At 43.5% G+C, this 16,006-nt stretch overlaps 1 long non-coding RNA gene across 1 annotated transcript; it reads right to left on the bottom strand.

The window, feature by feature from the left end:
* Positions 1 to 12,922: 12,922 nt before the first annotated feature.
* LOC117001965 lies at positions 12,923 to 15,992 on the bottom strand. Its single transcript, XR_004419193.1, has 2 exons — positions 13,402 to 15,992; positions 12,923 to 13,045 (listed from the first exon to the last, which is right to left on the bottom strand). It is a non-coding gene; the product is annotated as an uncharacterized LOC117001965 (long non-coding RNA).
* Positions 15,993 to 16,006: the final 14 nt, after the last annotated feature.

Raw genomic sequence — 16,006 nt, 5'->3', positions numbered from 1 at the left:
ACATCTTTTGACAAGTCAGCTGTAGAAAAGCAGATAAAAATCACAGCTGACTACTACTGGATGATGTGAAAAGCCCAGTTCTGTTTAATCATTGGGGAAATGAACCTGCAATTGTAGAAGCACAGAGCTGGCCATGCTTCCTGAAATAATGGCTCCTTCCTCTTGGAGAAACACTCCCCAGTACATAGGTTTGCTTGAGGTGTCGAACAGGGCTCTAGTAGCACAATATACTTTGTATCCCAGTATTAAAGTCCCCACAAAAACTCGAGAGCTGTTGACATGATTACACCTAGTGAGTATAAACAAAATCCATCTTACTTCATGGATTTTGTTTGGGATTATTTTCCCTCAAACATTCTACATGAAAACCCCCAGAACTGGTAATTAGCATAGTTCCCCTCTTGGATGAGTTGTGTGTCAATATCGGGCAGGAGGATACTATTCCCTCATTGAATTGCTTAGCAGAAGCAGTGTCTAAGCACACAAGAAACATCTGCAAAACCTGTCCAAGAGCCAAAAAGGGATTTTGAGTTGTGAGATAGGTAGACCCTGTTGCCCTGTGGCCAGGTTTTCTGAAGCAGCACAAATTTCCTTGAAAAACTACAAATTTGTAAATGACTCCTTACAGAGTCAAAAATGCATAGGAAATCCAATGTTATGCTCTCCCTTTTCTTCCCCCACTCCTTGTCTAATAGATTGGCTGTTTCAAACTGTAACCAGTTTATTGTTGTTTTCCCAGCACTCACTGCTGTTGCACACCTCCAGTCTCATGCAACTGGGAAGCATCTTGTGATGGGTTGGACTGTACCTGGAGTCCTCCCCTACAGTGGGACAAGCTGGCACAGCAGGGAGGTTTGCACACCTAGTGGGCTTTAACCTGATTGGGAATTCTGCTGTGCTTCAATAAGACCTAAGCAAAGCAACTCAATGAAAAATGCTTAGTCGTTTTCAGGAAGGCAAAGCACAAAGGACCGAAATGTGTACTGACAGAGTTGAAAATATACTTACGCATTCAGTGATGAGAATACAGTAGTGTCTCTTGAAAAGAGATTTTAAATAGCATCTGAATTATGTGACTTGCACTTACAGCTCAGGTGCTTTTGCAGTCTGCACTGCTTAAGTCTTTCAACACAGGCCTTCCTGAATTCAGCCCCTTGGCTGTTCAGTTCTCACTAAAATATACAGCAAAACATGCATCGATTTCAGGCACAGACCGTTTCCCCAGCTCCATCTGGTCAAACAGCCAGCTCTCTCCAAGCCCTTCCCCAACTTTTAGTCAGGACACATCTCACCCAATCTCTTCCATCTGAGCATTGCAATGTGAACATCAGTACTTAATGAGAAGACACCAAAACATCCCTCACAAGCTACTGTCAATTCCAACCAAAGTGTGCAGAAAGCCACCAGATCTTCAGCCCCTAGGCCTTGCCCTCCTTGCTGTCTGAGCAGCATAGCCTTTGAGACTTAAGGAGCCAGCTGTATGTTTGCATGGATGGGGCTCTGGTAACTGGAGATTCCAAGCGTCCAGCCCTGTCAAAGCCTTTTCTTTACCCCTAAAATGACAAGTGTTACAGTGTTAGTCTTTTCCTTAAATTCAAGTAAGAAAGCCAGTTACTAATATGGAACATCACAGACCTGAGATGAAATAAAACTTTGGGGTGAAATAAAAGATTATTTTCTTGATCATAACTAAACAATTTATGTTAATTACTTCAGTTTCCTTTAATTCTGGGGCAATACAATTGGATGCTATCTTGAAATTCAATTTTCCCACTAATATTAGTCCTTCATGTACTCAGAAGTACCTTAATTTTGTTCAAGCACTTAGTTGTGGAGGAAATTAATACCCTAAAAGGGCCTCCCTGGAAAATCATCCCTTAGATTAAAAAAAACCGCTTACAGTAGTTTCGCGAATACAAGCCGCACGGACTATAAGCCGCACCCCCGGTGCCTCGACAATGTTGCTGTCTTTGTCAATAGATAAGCCGCACCCCGAATATTAGCCGCACTTTCGTTCGTAGCGAGAATCCGTGCGCAGCTTTCACAAATTGGCCAATTAGTAACAGGATCGCGGCATAGCGGGCTTTACTGGCTCGGGGCGGGGCCAGGAAGGCTCGGCCCGCTCATGGTTGCTGACGGGGCCGGCCGGGTGGTGCTGCAGCCGCCGCCAGGCTCACTGGCCCCCCTCTCCCGTCAGCACCGCCCCGCCGCTGCGTTTACGTACTCACCCTGCCGGCGGGCCAGCCGCTGCCGCCGCTGCCAGGCTCGCCGGCCGCCCCCTCCCGTCTGCACCGCCGCCGCGTTTCCTCGCCCTGGCCGGCACTGCAGGCCCCCGCACCACCGGGCTCCCCCACGCTGCTGGCCCCGATTCTGCTGGGCTTCCCCCGCTGCCAGGCAGCCCCACCTGCCGGCCTTCCTGCTTCTGCCATGCTCCCCTGCACTGCTAGCCCCAGTTCTCCCGGGCTCCCCCGCCCTGCTGGCTCAGGCTCTGCCGCCCTCCCTGCCCCGCCCTGCTGGCTCAGGCTCTGCCGCCCGCCCCCCACACTGCTGGCCCCGCCTCTGCCAGGCTTTCCCACCTCAGCCGGGGCCGGCCGGGCTCCAGCTTGGCTTGGGGCTGCCGCGGGCTCTCACTTCCATGTTGGCAGCTTTTAGAATTTTGTTAATGTATTAGCCGCCCCGGAATATTGGCCGCACTTCCGGGTTTCCACCAAAATTTTGGTCAAATTGGTGCGGCTTGTATTCGTGAAATTACTGTACTTAGAATGACTAATGCTAGAAATATGTTAGACCCCTGCTTATCTTTCTGAGAGGTAATTGGCTCATATTGAATCTTTTCTGTAATTGGTTATTTTACACCTAAAACTTTTATGTAGTTGGATAGCTTTCAATTGTCTACCCTATTGGTCCTATTTTCAAGTCACCTCAACCCTATAAAAACCTCTGTAGCTTCCCACATATTCGGACTTCCCCTTCACAGAAGAAATAAATCCTGTGGAATCATCTGTGTGGCTTTCTTGATCTCTTCACAGCTGGCTTTGAGGTCCTGCAGGCGAAGATGGTATCACAAAAAGAGCTGAGTGCCTAGACTTAGGCACTGCTTGCAGACCTGGTGGCTGCAGCCTGCCTGAAGCAGCCAGGAGAATCTGTTCCTTAAGGAACATTGTATCTGGGCCTGTGGTGGCAGCCTGGGGCAAAACCCTAAGACCCCACAGTCACACTTAGTCACTACAGCATTTTCATTTTACCCTCATTTCCCCTTTCTCAGTGGAAGAAGCACTTTTCCTCCATCTGGGTTTAGCTTGAAATGTGACTTATGGCTTGCTCAGATAAGCGAAAAGTGAATCCCACTGTAGGCCTGATAGATCCTGGGTGCACAGGGTGGGGAACGAAGCAATAAATATTGAAGATGGCTGCATTGAGGACACACTGCCTATCTTACAAATAGGAAAGCAGTAGTGAGCCCAGCCTCCAGAAGGCTGCATCGTAGATTGATCCCTTGTTATTGTTAATGTTAATGTCATTGTTAATTTTTTGACACCCCTTCAAACACTCACTGAAGACTTGCGCATATGCCCCCGTGTCTGTACCTGGTAATCATTTTCTCTGTATCCTGCAGTGCACCAACACAAAGCACTACAGTAATGCAAGCCCCTGGCTGTTTTTATTAGCTCACGACAATTGCAAGGCCAGCTTTGGAGACCTTTCAGCTGAGCAAATGGAAATCTGCCTTACCAAAGTGTAAAGCATAAAAAGAGAGGAAAACAATGGTGAACATCAAGTGTAAGACGATTTTATATTGTAAATCTTAACACAAAAAAGGCTGCTCCAACTTGCAGCTAATAGGCTTTATTACTTGAAGAGACTAAGTTCTGAAAGAAAGCTGTATCAGCTTTCTTCTGTAGTTACTCACAAAGTGGTAAAACAAGTACCAACCTCTATTTTCTGGGGAGTTTTCTTGGCCAATCCTATGAGGCCACTATCTGCCTCACAGAAAGGAGATATAACTGTTGCAAGCATATTCAAGAGATGCTGCCCAAACATGTCCAATTCCCAAGGTGTAAGCGACATCCCTTTTACTCTGTCCTAGGCAAAGGTGCAGCTGTCCCTTCTGCTGTGTGTTTGGGGCATGCACATCTCTTGTTACCACTGTGGCAAAGATGACTCCACATTGTAGCTCCAGCACTGCACAGCCTTCCCCACTTCCTCCCTGTTCAACTCCCTGTGTTTGAGTACCAGAAGTGCACAAAGCTGCATTAACTTAGCAAGACTGTGAAATATAAAAGTATCATAACATTCACAAAATGGATTCCAGGTTCCTAAACCTGTACGTGAAGTGCAGTTACAAATCCTCTTCTCATCTGTTACTCCTGGGCAGCAGTCAACAATGAAGAAAAAGTTCCGTTTAGGCAGGCAAGAAGCAGAAAAATCTGACACTTTTCCCTAAGTCATTAGTTAGGTCTCTTGTCAAACAAGATTTTTTTTTTCCTTTCTACTTCCTTCCTACACCCCAAATATGCACAACACACCAGAAGTTCCAGTCCTGTTTGCTAAGGAAAGCTTGAGATATCTGCAAAGCTTGCATGCCAGGTCATGAGGACAAAGGCTTGCACTGACAGGGGAAAGCACAGCTACAGAGCCTGTTCTGTTGCTACAGGAGAGATACTTCTTCCTTCCTAGGTGGTTAAGAAATATCCAAACCATTCCAATTCTATGAGCATAAAGTAATACTAAGTAAAATTTAACTAGAACTGCTACAGTAAATTTGTATTAGGATACAATTGAATTAAACACTTATGGAATACAAAACATTTCTGTGCAAGCTATGTTTCTAATTTGTGTGGTATTTCTAATTGGCACTGTTACATATTATTGAAGGAATGCCAAAATCATTCCAAAGGCAGGATGCTTACACTTAGCAGTAGTGCCTAGTACTGCTTGCTGCAGTACTGCAGCTGCCTAACTATAGGGTTATCCTGGCAACCACAGGAGCAGTGAAAGGAAAAAGCCCAGCTCACTGTGTCATGAGGGTTACAGCTCTCAGTTCTCTAAAAAACACCTGATAAAACGGGACAATTAATCCTGTGATGTAGCTGCTGCTTCAGCACCATGCCAGCCGTTTTTAAGATTCCCTAAATGCTTGCACAGAGAGAGAACTGATGTCTGGCAGGCCAGGGTTCAGATACTACCTCATCTTACAGCCTTAACTCAGCAACACCATGAGTGCCTATTGGCCACAAAACAGGGCTCTGTCTCACAGCTTCATTATGTACTTTCTCCCTTGTCAGTAGAGTAATAGTGCCAGTGCTCACCAGTTGTGGGAATGCCTAATTCTGCCCCATAGATTCCAGCAGGATTTGTGCCATCAGCTTCAAGAGGTGTAGGATCAATCAGTTAAAAAATAGCTTTTTCACTGTTAGGACACAGACTACCGGGATTTGAGCTATTTCAAAATCACAGCAGAGTTCTTACTGGCCTTTTTAGGTGATGGGCTCCTTTAGAAAACTGATCCTTGCCCATTGGACTGTTTTTCCTCCAAGAAAATTGATGCTACTATAGACCTAACCAGTTTTTCATTTTCACTATTGCCACAGTCACAGCTCTGACTATGCTGCTATTGCTGAGACATTCAATCCTGATGCTGGCTGCTGAATCAGGGCCTAGAAAAACAATCTGACACACAGAGCTTTGCCAGAGTGGTAGAAATAGGCAATGCAAAGAAATCTTGACAAATACAAAAGGAACCTAAAGGTGCCAATAGTTACAGAAGCTCTGTGAAAAATGCATTTAACAAAATAAGGGATTTTCAGAGTATTTTAACATGTAGATCAATTGACCTTTCATTGCATGGATGGGTTACCCCAGCTGCTGAGTGCTGTACACTTCAGCATCATTCCTCAAAGAGCAATAGCAAAGGGAAACTCATTCTTGCCCCTGGTGTGGCAGCATTCCTGCTAAAGCCATCAGTACTTGTCTCACAGAGATGGCTGCATCTAATGCAGTGTAAGTAAGTCTCTATAATCTTTATTCAGGTATTTGGGTGAATCAGTGGTCTAGACTCTTACGTGGAAATCCAGTTCAGTGGTCACAAAAGAGATGATGCTTCTGGGCAATGGGAGACTATTCCATCTCAGAAAGCTCAGAAGACAAAAATGGTTGGAAGTGTGCCACCAGAGAAAGTTACTCATTGGGCTCAGCAACAATTGGAGACACTATTACAGTATCTTCTGGATAGAACTGTGGAAAAGTTAAAGTAACACTTTTTAATGACTGATTATTCACAGGCCGATTCTCTATCCCACAGACTTACTCTCTATCCCTCACTTCCTCCACCAATTCAGAACAGGCTGCTTCTAGGTCCCTTCACAAAGGTTCACAAAAGCCTAAGAGCATTCTCTGCAGCTCTGACATCTGGAGCATTTCTCCACCCTGCCACTTCTGTCTGCACACCACATAAGAGCCCAAATCTTGCTGCTCTGCTGGAACAAATGAGTTTCTCCTCAGTTGTTCTGCTAATCTTTCATACTTCATTTCATGCAGGTCTAAGTATTTTGTCTGTCTGTAAATATCCATAGATGTCTGCCACTATTCATCAATAGTTTTCCCTGACAGTTGTTTTTAAAGCAGTATCTTGGTTTGGTTTGGGAAGTGGCTAACGAGCAATTGAATGTATTCTATTTGGAATACACAGTGAATGCAAGCCAACCACCAGAGCTGGCTCAAGGCTTCCTATCAGCATAAGCAAACTATACGGTGCTGCCCTGAGAATGAAGTGCATGTATTGCATGCAGATCTGGCTCTTTCTGCCACAGAAAAGTGAACAGGATTCAGCAAACGTTCACATGTCCCATTTTTCCTGAAGTAGCTGCTGTCTCATACATCTCATCCCCTTTCCTGGCAGCAGCAGCTGCCAAGCTGGTTCTCAGGGCTTTGCCAGAGCCCATTCTGCCATCACTAATGCTACCTCCTTTGCCTGTGCCTAGATCTGACCCTGCCAAGTACTGAGAGATTAACCTCATTCAAAAGTAAAAGAAAAATCCCCAAATTAACTCTATGAGTTTTACCTATGCATATATTTTCACCTCACCAGAAATTATTTATCAATAACCTTGCCTGCAAAGTTAAAACAAAATTATGTGCAGTATGTGTCAATTCCCACCCTGTCTTCAGTTTAACTCTTACTGAAATCTGCTGCATTATGTTAAAAAGAAAAAAAACAAAACCAAAAAAACCTCTGCCCACATTGCCAAGGTCCCTACTAATTGCTTCTCTTTGGTAAATGAGGTAGGCGTGTACATGCACACACATGTTCAGAGACACCTATTGCATTCAAAAGGAAAATAAGTTGTTTTGTGCTTTATTTGAATGATCAAATTTTTGCAAGGGCACTTGAAAAAAATTACAAACTCTAAAGCCAGCTATGCACAATGCAGCATGGCATGTAAAGCCTAAGAATGACACCAAGTTCCCATTAGGATACATGCCTCAGTGAAGTCTCAGCTCATGCTTCATAATTAAAAAAAATATACTACACTTAAGAAATCCCTCAACAACCTTCATGAGCACAAGGCTAGTGTGATGTTAGAGAACTTGTACTGCTGCCTTGATTTGGGATGCATTTTTTTCTTAGCAATTGACCACAAAATGTGTAATAATGCATGTTCCTATGCAATACATTCCAGCAAGTAAAGCATCTGGGATTTATCCACACAAAAGTTTCAGATCTCTCGTTCCCCCTTCCTGCAAGATAAGGAGGAAGAGCATATAGCACAATGAAGACTAAACCATCCTGGAAGGAATGTAGTTCTGCACTGAAACAGTGAATTTTGCTTTGAGGTCATAAATACAATCCAACAAGAGCAAGTAATTTTATAGAATTCATTACATCTGTGGGATTTACAGATGGACCGTTGGATACAATGGATATATCGGTCCATTTTCCAGAGCTGGGAAAAGCTGTCTCAGGTACAGCCTTGCAAAGCATTAAGCTGTGGGAAGAATGGGATGGCTTGGCAGAAATAATAAAGCCGGTCAGGAAGTAAGGGAAAACTGCCAAATACACAAGCTCTGATTATAATTAGTAGATCTAAAGACTCTTCTGTTGGGAGATCTCTAAAATGAAAAAGAAAAGGGTGGGGGATTTTTAGCCCTGCTCTAGTGGTATAGCTGGGTACGTTAGCTGCTCCAGGACACCGCACCTCATTTGCATTACAAGCAGCAGAAAAGCAGTGGACACGGCCCCTTTCAGTGAATAGTGTCCCTGGAAGGGGGTCGATGGCAGCTCAGGGCTGGCAGTACAGCTTCCTAGAGAAATACAAGGGACCTGTGCTTGAAGTAGAGTGTGGGAGAAAGCAGTGCCAGCCATCCTTAGCTTCCCACCACCCAGCAGGAGAAGGGGCAACTGAACATAAAACAAGGCCAAACCTGAAAGCTAAAATGTCCCCCAAAACCAGAAAGCCCAAAGGCATCACACAGCTGAGAATGCCAGAAGTAGTACAGTTTTCATTACTAACTGCTGTTATAATTTTTAAAAGGCTGTTCAATCATTATTGACTTAATGTATCAACAAAAGACCATAACAATCAAGAGATTTATCAATGGAGTCACAGAAAAGGCAGCTTACTTTCAAAAGATAAGAATTCATAGGACACAAAAAAGATGTACTGGCCTATTTGTATAGAAATATAAATGATGTCGAATAATATATTATGTGCTGTCCATGATTTCATATGAAGAATATGCATTTTTCATTTTACTGAGAGGAAAATCTAATTTGCTATTCCCATGGCTAGAAAGCTGATTATATGTGAACTTGACAATCATAATCAGAAATTATTAATTACTTGATTGAGATTGTTATTCTTATAAACCTGTGCATGAACATAGATTCATGAGGAACATACGCATGAACAAAATGATGTGCTCTCATTAGAGCAGGAGGCAGAAATAACAGCTTTAGCACAAATATCCATAAAATGCCTCTGCAAACAAGAATGCAACAAGATCTAGACATCACTTCAGTTAGATACAGCTAGATACATCCTGATGGGCACAAAGAACATGCACACAGGTAGAGGTTGCTTTCTCAGTACTGCCAGACAAGGACCCCATTTGCACACTAACCCTTGAGACACATTATGCAGAATTATTAATCATGTATAATTATGGTCTGACACTTAATGGCAGAAGTGGCTCTTTTCTTCCCATACAGACCTTGTAAAAGTTGACCTTTTTCATCAGGTTTTTATAATGTTGCACTCTTCACTCGTTTGGATAGCATTGAATGAACCGACCTAAGATTTTATTGTAGAACACAGATTCTCAAAAATCTACTGCCCTCTTTATGGGAACTCCTTTTATCCTCCAAGTTACTGACTGTCCACTTTGTTTATGAAGCAAAATTCTACCCAAATACTGCAATCTCTTTCAGAGCTCAACTATTTAAAGCATTGCCACCAGATATGAGGAAGCACTTTGCTTATCATTTGCCTCCCCCCGCTGCCATTAGCAGGGCTTCTCTCTTGCCGTGGGAAAGACCAAAACCACAAACCTATGCAGTACATATGAGCCCACCTGCCCCTGCTCACAGCTCAATGCTCACCTCACACCTGATTGCAGCACCCACTCCAATTGTTAAGCATCAAGGGCAAGGGAAAGCACCAGAAGCAGTCAGGAAGAAATAGACTGAGGAATCTACTTATGCAGCTTCCTGACAACAGAGATGACAAATGTCTTCCTGTACTTTGGCCTACCACATGCCTTATCTTAGAAGTAACCATCCCAAAACACAACTCCATTTTCCTGTGCCTTGATTTAGGGCAAATCTGGGAGGAAACCTCCAAATGGGGTCCCTCTAGGAAACAGATTCAAGCAGCCCCTCCCCAACTGGTTTGGGAAAAGATTTCCTTGGAGAGAAGTGGAAAAAACTGTTTATTTAACAGGCAAAGTACTACCCAGTACAAAAACGAACAATACTAAACAACAAAACCTCTTGCTGCTCTGAAGAGATGACAAATCCAGAATGTCCCTTTTGTGGGTTGCAGTTCAGCTCACTCAGTCTGTTATCAGTGTCTCTGGTGCTGGGAAATGCCGTGGCCCAGGTGTGAGCCACAGGTGGGAGCTCCTGGTGCTCTTCTGGGTTTTTTCAGTCCAGAGCAGGTTGGAACTGTTCCAAGGAATAGGAAAAGAAGCACAGTCCAGGGAACTTCTCTGCCTCAGCTAGCCAAAAACTAACTAAAAGCAAAGGAGAGCTCTCTCCTGCTGTCCACTGCAGACAACACTGCCTGTGAGAAGTGTGCAGGGGAGCAAGTGCAGTCTCTGATAACAAACTCTGTGCCTCTTCTCTCCCCCTTCACTCTTGGAACCAGTCTTAAAGTTGCAGAATTTAACATCCAACACAAACAGTACAGATGATTGGGGATACAAGCATCATAAAGTCACCCCAGGATACTGTGATTTCATTCCTTGGCTCTCAGTGGAGATCAATAATCACAGAAGTGCAGGCTGCCTGCAGAAGCCTGGGGCCACGCAATGAAAATCCCAGTGTGGTCATAAAAAGAACACAGCAACTGAATGGGAAGAGAGGAAGGAACAAAACTTTGCTAATACTTCAGCTCCTTAAATCCCACGTGTTACCCATAAGTAAAACTTTACAAAAGGAAGGCCTTGTAAAATCATGGCTCAGGCCTGTTACTTCAGCTAAGTAGAAAAGGACTGTGGGAAAGAGACTCAGCTGAAATAGGGGTAGAAAATCGAGTTATACAACCATCATGTATTCATCATGGTGTATGGTGGTTGGTTGAATTATGTTTGTTATGCTTTAAAACTATAACTGATAATGGGCTAGCTGCTTTTAAAAGCCTGTTTTTTGCAATGAAGTGGGTCCCCTTTGCATCTGCCTGGGGACTCTGCATCACTACGAACCCACACTCAAGTAGTGCTAAAGTAGCACTAAAGTAGCACATGGCCCTAAAGCAGATACTTCAGTATGGTTTTGCTTGAGTGAAAATATTTGCAAATAAAAATGGATTTGGAAGAGTTACATTGCTGGTATACAGCGTTTACCCTATGGGCCCAGATGTTTGCATTTTATTAAACACACACATTAGAAGAGACTTGCAATAAAGAATAGTGGGATTGATGCCAATTTTTCTCCAGCAAAACTCCATCAGGAAATAATCCTGTGTCAACTATAGCTCTGTCCTCTGGTACCACACAGACTCAGCCAATGCACATGTTGGGTTCATTTAAATATGTCCAGATCTGTGTTTCACTGTTTTTAAAGACTTTTTTGTTAAAAATCATAAGTAATCAATAATTCTGAACAATATAACCACTTGATAAAAATGAGGCACAGCTCTTACCAGTCATTGAAGGCAATTATAGAAGGAAAAGGAAACAGAGCTACATGTCTTCAAATGAATAATTTAATTAACATGCAGTATTAGGTAAGATTCTAACAATATCTCTCATTTTAAAGGTAAAGATTTTTGTCTCTGAATCACCCTAGTGTGATGGGTTTAGCACTGGCCAAATTGCCAGTGCATCCATTAGAATTATTTACTCATTTCCTGCTGTGAGATAAGATTAGGAAGAAGGTAAAGCAGAGGCTCAAACTCTGAAGGGTAAAAAAGAAAATTCTATTAATAGAAACTAAAAGAAAGAATAATAAGAATTAGAATAAAACCTCCAGAACACTTCTCCTCCCCCACATCCTCTTTGCCTTCACTCTGACAACGTGCAGAACCAAATCAGTCACCTTACCATCTCTAAAATAGTCTTTCTCCATTTTACTTAGGGAGTTCCACAAATAGCAGCTGCCCAGGAAATCTGCAGCCGTGAAATCCTTCCCATCTTTTTCACAGCCTTCCCACAGCTGAGTTTATGGGCATGTCAACTTAAGGGGTACACTTTAAGGATCAGCAGTTCAAAAGCAAAAGCTCTCTTCATCTAACTCTGAGACTATCTTCATCTTTGGGAACAGAGGTCTTCTTCCCTGGAGGCAAAGGGTCTTCATCACTCTTCTCTCTCTGTTCAAACTTCTCATGGGATCACTGCTACTTCAACATCTGCTTACTTCAGCATGAATGCCTTTGCTCACGTCTACAATGTGAATGCTTCATCCACCCCACAGGCATTCCACAAGTTACAGGGAAAAAAAAGAGTCTGACTTATCAATCATATCCTCTCCATAGCTTACAAAAAAATTTCACTCTAAGACATCTCCTGCACTCCCTCCCCCAACTGGGACCTGACTCCTCCTTCGTGTCTGACCTCGATGTTTTTGTGCGTGTCTTCATCTCTGTCCTTTTCTTTCACTCAGGAGTGAAAATCGATTTGCAGGTCTCATTCTGTGCAGTGAAAGGGTTAATATCCTGCCCGGGCAGCGGCTGGAGCACTTCAGGCCGCGCTGGGGGCCGGGCCAGGATAGCAGCGAGAAACGGTGCTGGCTGCATGACTGCATGACTGCTTTCTGGCTTTTGCTGCATTCAGTTCAGGGGGACCCGGCGCGGCCCTCGCTGGGCTCCGCAGAGCGATGTGGCTGAGCTGGGGGAGCAGGACCCGGCTCGGCCAGCGCTGCACGGGAGCAGGGAGGGACGGCCCTGCCAGAACGGCCCCGCTGAGCTTCCCAAGCGGGGGCCAAGCCCTCCCGGCACAGCCCGCCCCGGCTGTTACCTGTGCTCAAGTGGAGGAAAGAAGAGAGTTTCCCGGGGCTTGCTAGTTTTAAAATGTGTGTTCACAGAGGCGTGTTCAACTTTCTCAGTGGTTTAACAGGTTCCCAGTTCCCAAAACCAATCACAGATTGGTCTTTGTCAGACACAGAGGAAACTCTCAGCATTTCCTCTTAGAAAAATATTTCTGTGGGTGTCTTCTTCCCTCCTCACCAGATGTCCTATGTACAAAACCAGCACACCTAGTCAAAGAATTACAATAAAAATTATTCTTTATTCCGGAAACAGAGTTAACATATTGTAACATCTGGTGATCCAGGGAAACAGCAATGCATTTCCTAAAATACCTGGCATTGTTCCAGTGCTTTATCAGCATCCTGAAAATACAGGCAATTGAAAAAATATCCATTACTGCTGCACGATATGAATTTCAGACAAAGCAAAATGTTCAGCATAATCCTATACAAGTCACATCCAATTTGGATCACACCATGTAATAGACAAGCAGTTTAGAAAGCTGAATTCTGTTTTCAAAACTGTGATAAAATATATTCATGTGTAATTTGTACAGCAAACTTTATATTCTGGATATGGACAAGAAAACAAGAGAGGGTCAGACTTCTAAAAATCAACACTAATTTAGTAAGCATTTTTGAAAACAAACCTGGCAAAGCATGTATACTGGTACTCAAGAATACCTGGAACCCTGTATTAAAGAGTCTGTATTACTTACTGTTCATATTGAGAATTTTCACTTAGATGGATGTGGATTTGTGGACAACAGTCCTCATTCATTTTCTGATCCTTCTTGCAGCACTCTTGAAAACCTGGAAGTGTCATCAGACCAGAATGTAGCTCAGCTGCAAACAGAAATGTTAATATGCTTATCAGAAGCCACAGAGACATATAACCAAAAGGCAACTTGGGTTGCCTTCTGAGGGACAGCATTACAGAAAACACTGCTGTTAGGGAGTCAAAAATTGTTTATAATGTACTTCGTTGAAGGTGCCTGCAAACAGACTGGTTCACCCAAAACATCAGCAAAAATGCCACTGCTGCTCTCATCCACGGGATGTTTTGAGGGCCAGAATGTTAAAATAGTTGCAATACAAGGATTAATAGAGGGTTGTGAACAAGTATGGCAACTATGACAGCATTTAGGGATAGTTTGTGATGGGGCTTCATGGTTGTTTTGGAAGATCATTTAAAGTCTGTCTCCTGACCTGTGGGTAAGGCAAACCACTAGAAAACGTTCCTGATGCTCACACACCAGACCTACTTCACTTTGAAGAAAGACATCAGACTGTTGTAATTCTTTCTCTGATAAAATACACTTACTCTTATTAAAGTTCTGGGGCTTGCTAATAAGAAGATGAAAAGATAAAGTGTTAGAATAGCTGGGATGGCAAGAAAACACAATCTCAGAAGTGAAATCAGGTGTCCAATAGAATGCCTTAACTTCAAAATGTTTTCTGAATACAAATAAAGCCTGGAAGTATCACTGAAATAACAAAAGCTGAATCCTCACATGACAGATTGACAGAATACCTAATTTATTATTGCATTACTTTTATCAAGGATTCTTACTGTAGAATACAGGTATGTGCTCAGACCACCTTGTATTTGATATGATGTAAACATAAGGAAAAAAACCAAACCTGGTTTGCCCCAAAGCAAATCACTAGCTGGGCACATAAGGATATAGTAAATGTGTCCAGACACACAGATGAACTGGGAGGAACAAGACACAGAAATAATACAGGGGAGCCTGGTTGTGACACTGCACTCCACATTGTAGTGAAATGTTGTTCTTTGGGATTGGAGGTACTTTTACCAATATCTTGCTGAAATCTCTTTGCAGAGATTTCAAAGGAGCTGTTTGAGGTCAATGCAGCACAGAGATTTAAACAGCCTTCCTGTGAAGTGAGAGGAAACAGCACAGAAATGACAAGGGCAAAAGAGACTGGAATTGTGGCCTTGCATGTTACTATGTGAGAGAACACACAGGTTCAGAAAAGGTTTAAAAGTGAAGGGAGAAAAAGATAATGCAATCAAGTACAGTCATGGAACACAAGAAGTTTCTCTTGAAGCAGTATTGCAGCCAGGAAACAGGATAATACTACATGAAGAGAATAAATAAATGTATCATTTTAATTCTGTAGGGTGGGTGTATAGAATATTCTGGTTGGTATTTATATCTACAGACTGCCTTAAACATGCCCACCAAGTGTATTGATACAACATGTGCAACTGTGTTGGACTGTGTCACCATGCATTGTGAGTTTAGTGTCCTAAGGTTAATTTGTCGGAGCAAGATTACTCTGAAAGGCAAAACTAGCTGTATACTGATGCAGGTCATTTAAGCTGGTTACAAGTAAAAATATTTACTAATGACTGCACTTAAACTAAATCAGGTGAAATTACTTTAACGGCATGATTTTCAACTCTTGCAGTTGTTTTCCAGAAGCCCCAGCATACATGGCACTAATTCATGTAAGGGATCTAAGCTGGAGTAGGTATTTCTTTTCTCATATTTGTATCAATAGATTGGTGTGAAATGCATTTACACAACTCTAACAGTGTTAGAACTGTTCAAATGATACAAACTGTGTAAGGGAAGCCCAGAGTCTCCTTTGCTGCTACAACAGTTCATTTGTTGCTGGTGTTGGATCCTAGCCTATGTCAGGAATGGCGTGGCCAGCAGGACAAGGGGTGTGATTCTTTCCCTGTACTGTGCACTGGTGGGACCACACATCGAGATGTATCCCGTTCTGAGTCCCTCAATTCAGAAAGGACACTGAGGTTCTGGAATGGGTCCAGAGAAGGGTAATAGTGCTGGGGAAAGGCCTGGAGCACAGGTGCTGTGAGGAACAGCTGAGGGTGTTCAGCCTAGATGAGGTGCAGGCCTCCTTTATCACTCTTCACACCTCCCTGAAAGGAGATGAACCCAGGTGGGAGGTCGGGTTCTTTTCCCAGGCAACCATTAATAGGACAAGAGGACATAGTCTTACACTATGCGAGGGTAAGTTTTGATTGGGCATTAGAAGGAATTTCTTTACAGAGAGGGTGATTAAAGATGGGAACAGGCTGCCCGGGGTGGTGTTGCTGTCACTATCTCTAGAGACGTTCGAGAAACGTCTGGCACTACTCAGTGCCGTGGTCTGTTCGACAGTGTTGTGTTCGATCCTGAGTTAGAACTCGATTCCCTCAGTAGTCTTTTCCAACCTAATAGATTCTGTGACTTGTAAGCGCTTAGCACAGGGTGCTCCGTGGGCGGTCCGTGTCCTTCCCCACGCCTGCTGACCGTACTCCACGTCCCCGCCGCTCCGGTCCCGTCC

This window comes from Catharus ustulatus, chromosome 12 (assembly GCF_009819885.2).
Source record: "Catharus ustulatus isolate bCatUst1 chromosome 12, bCatUst1.pri.v2, whole genome shotgun sequence".
NCBI classification, from domain to species: Eukaryota; Metazoa; Chordata; class Aves; order Passeriformes; family Turdidae; genus Catharus; species Catharus ustulatus.
The sequence above is the reverse complement of the archived record's forward strand: the minus strand, read 5'-3'. Positions and strand labels throughout refer to the sequence as shown.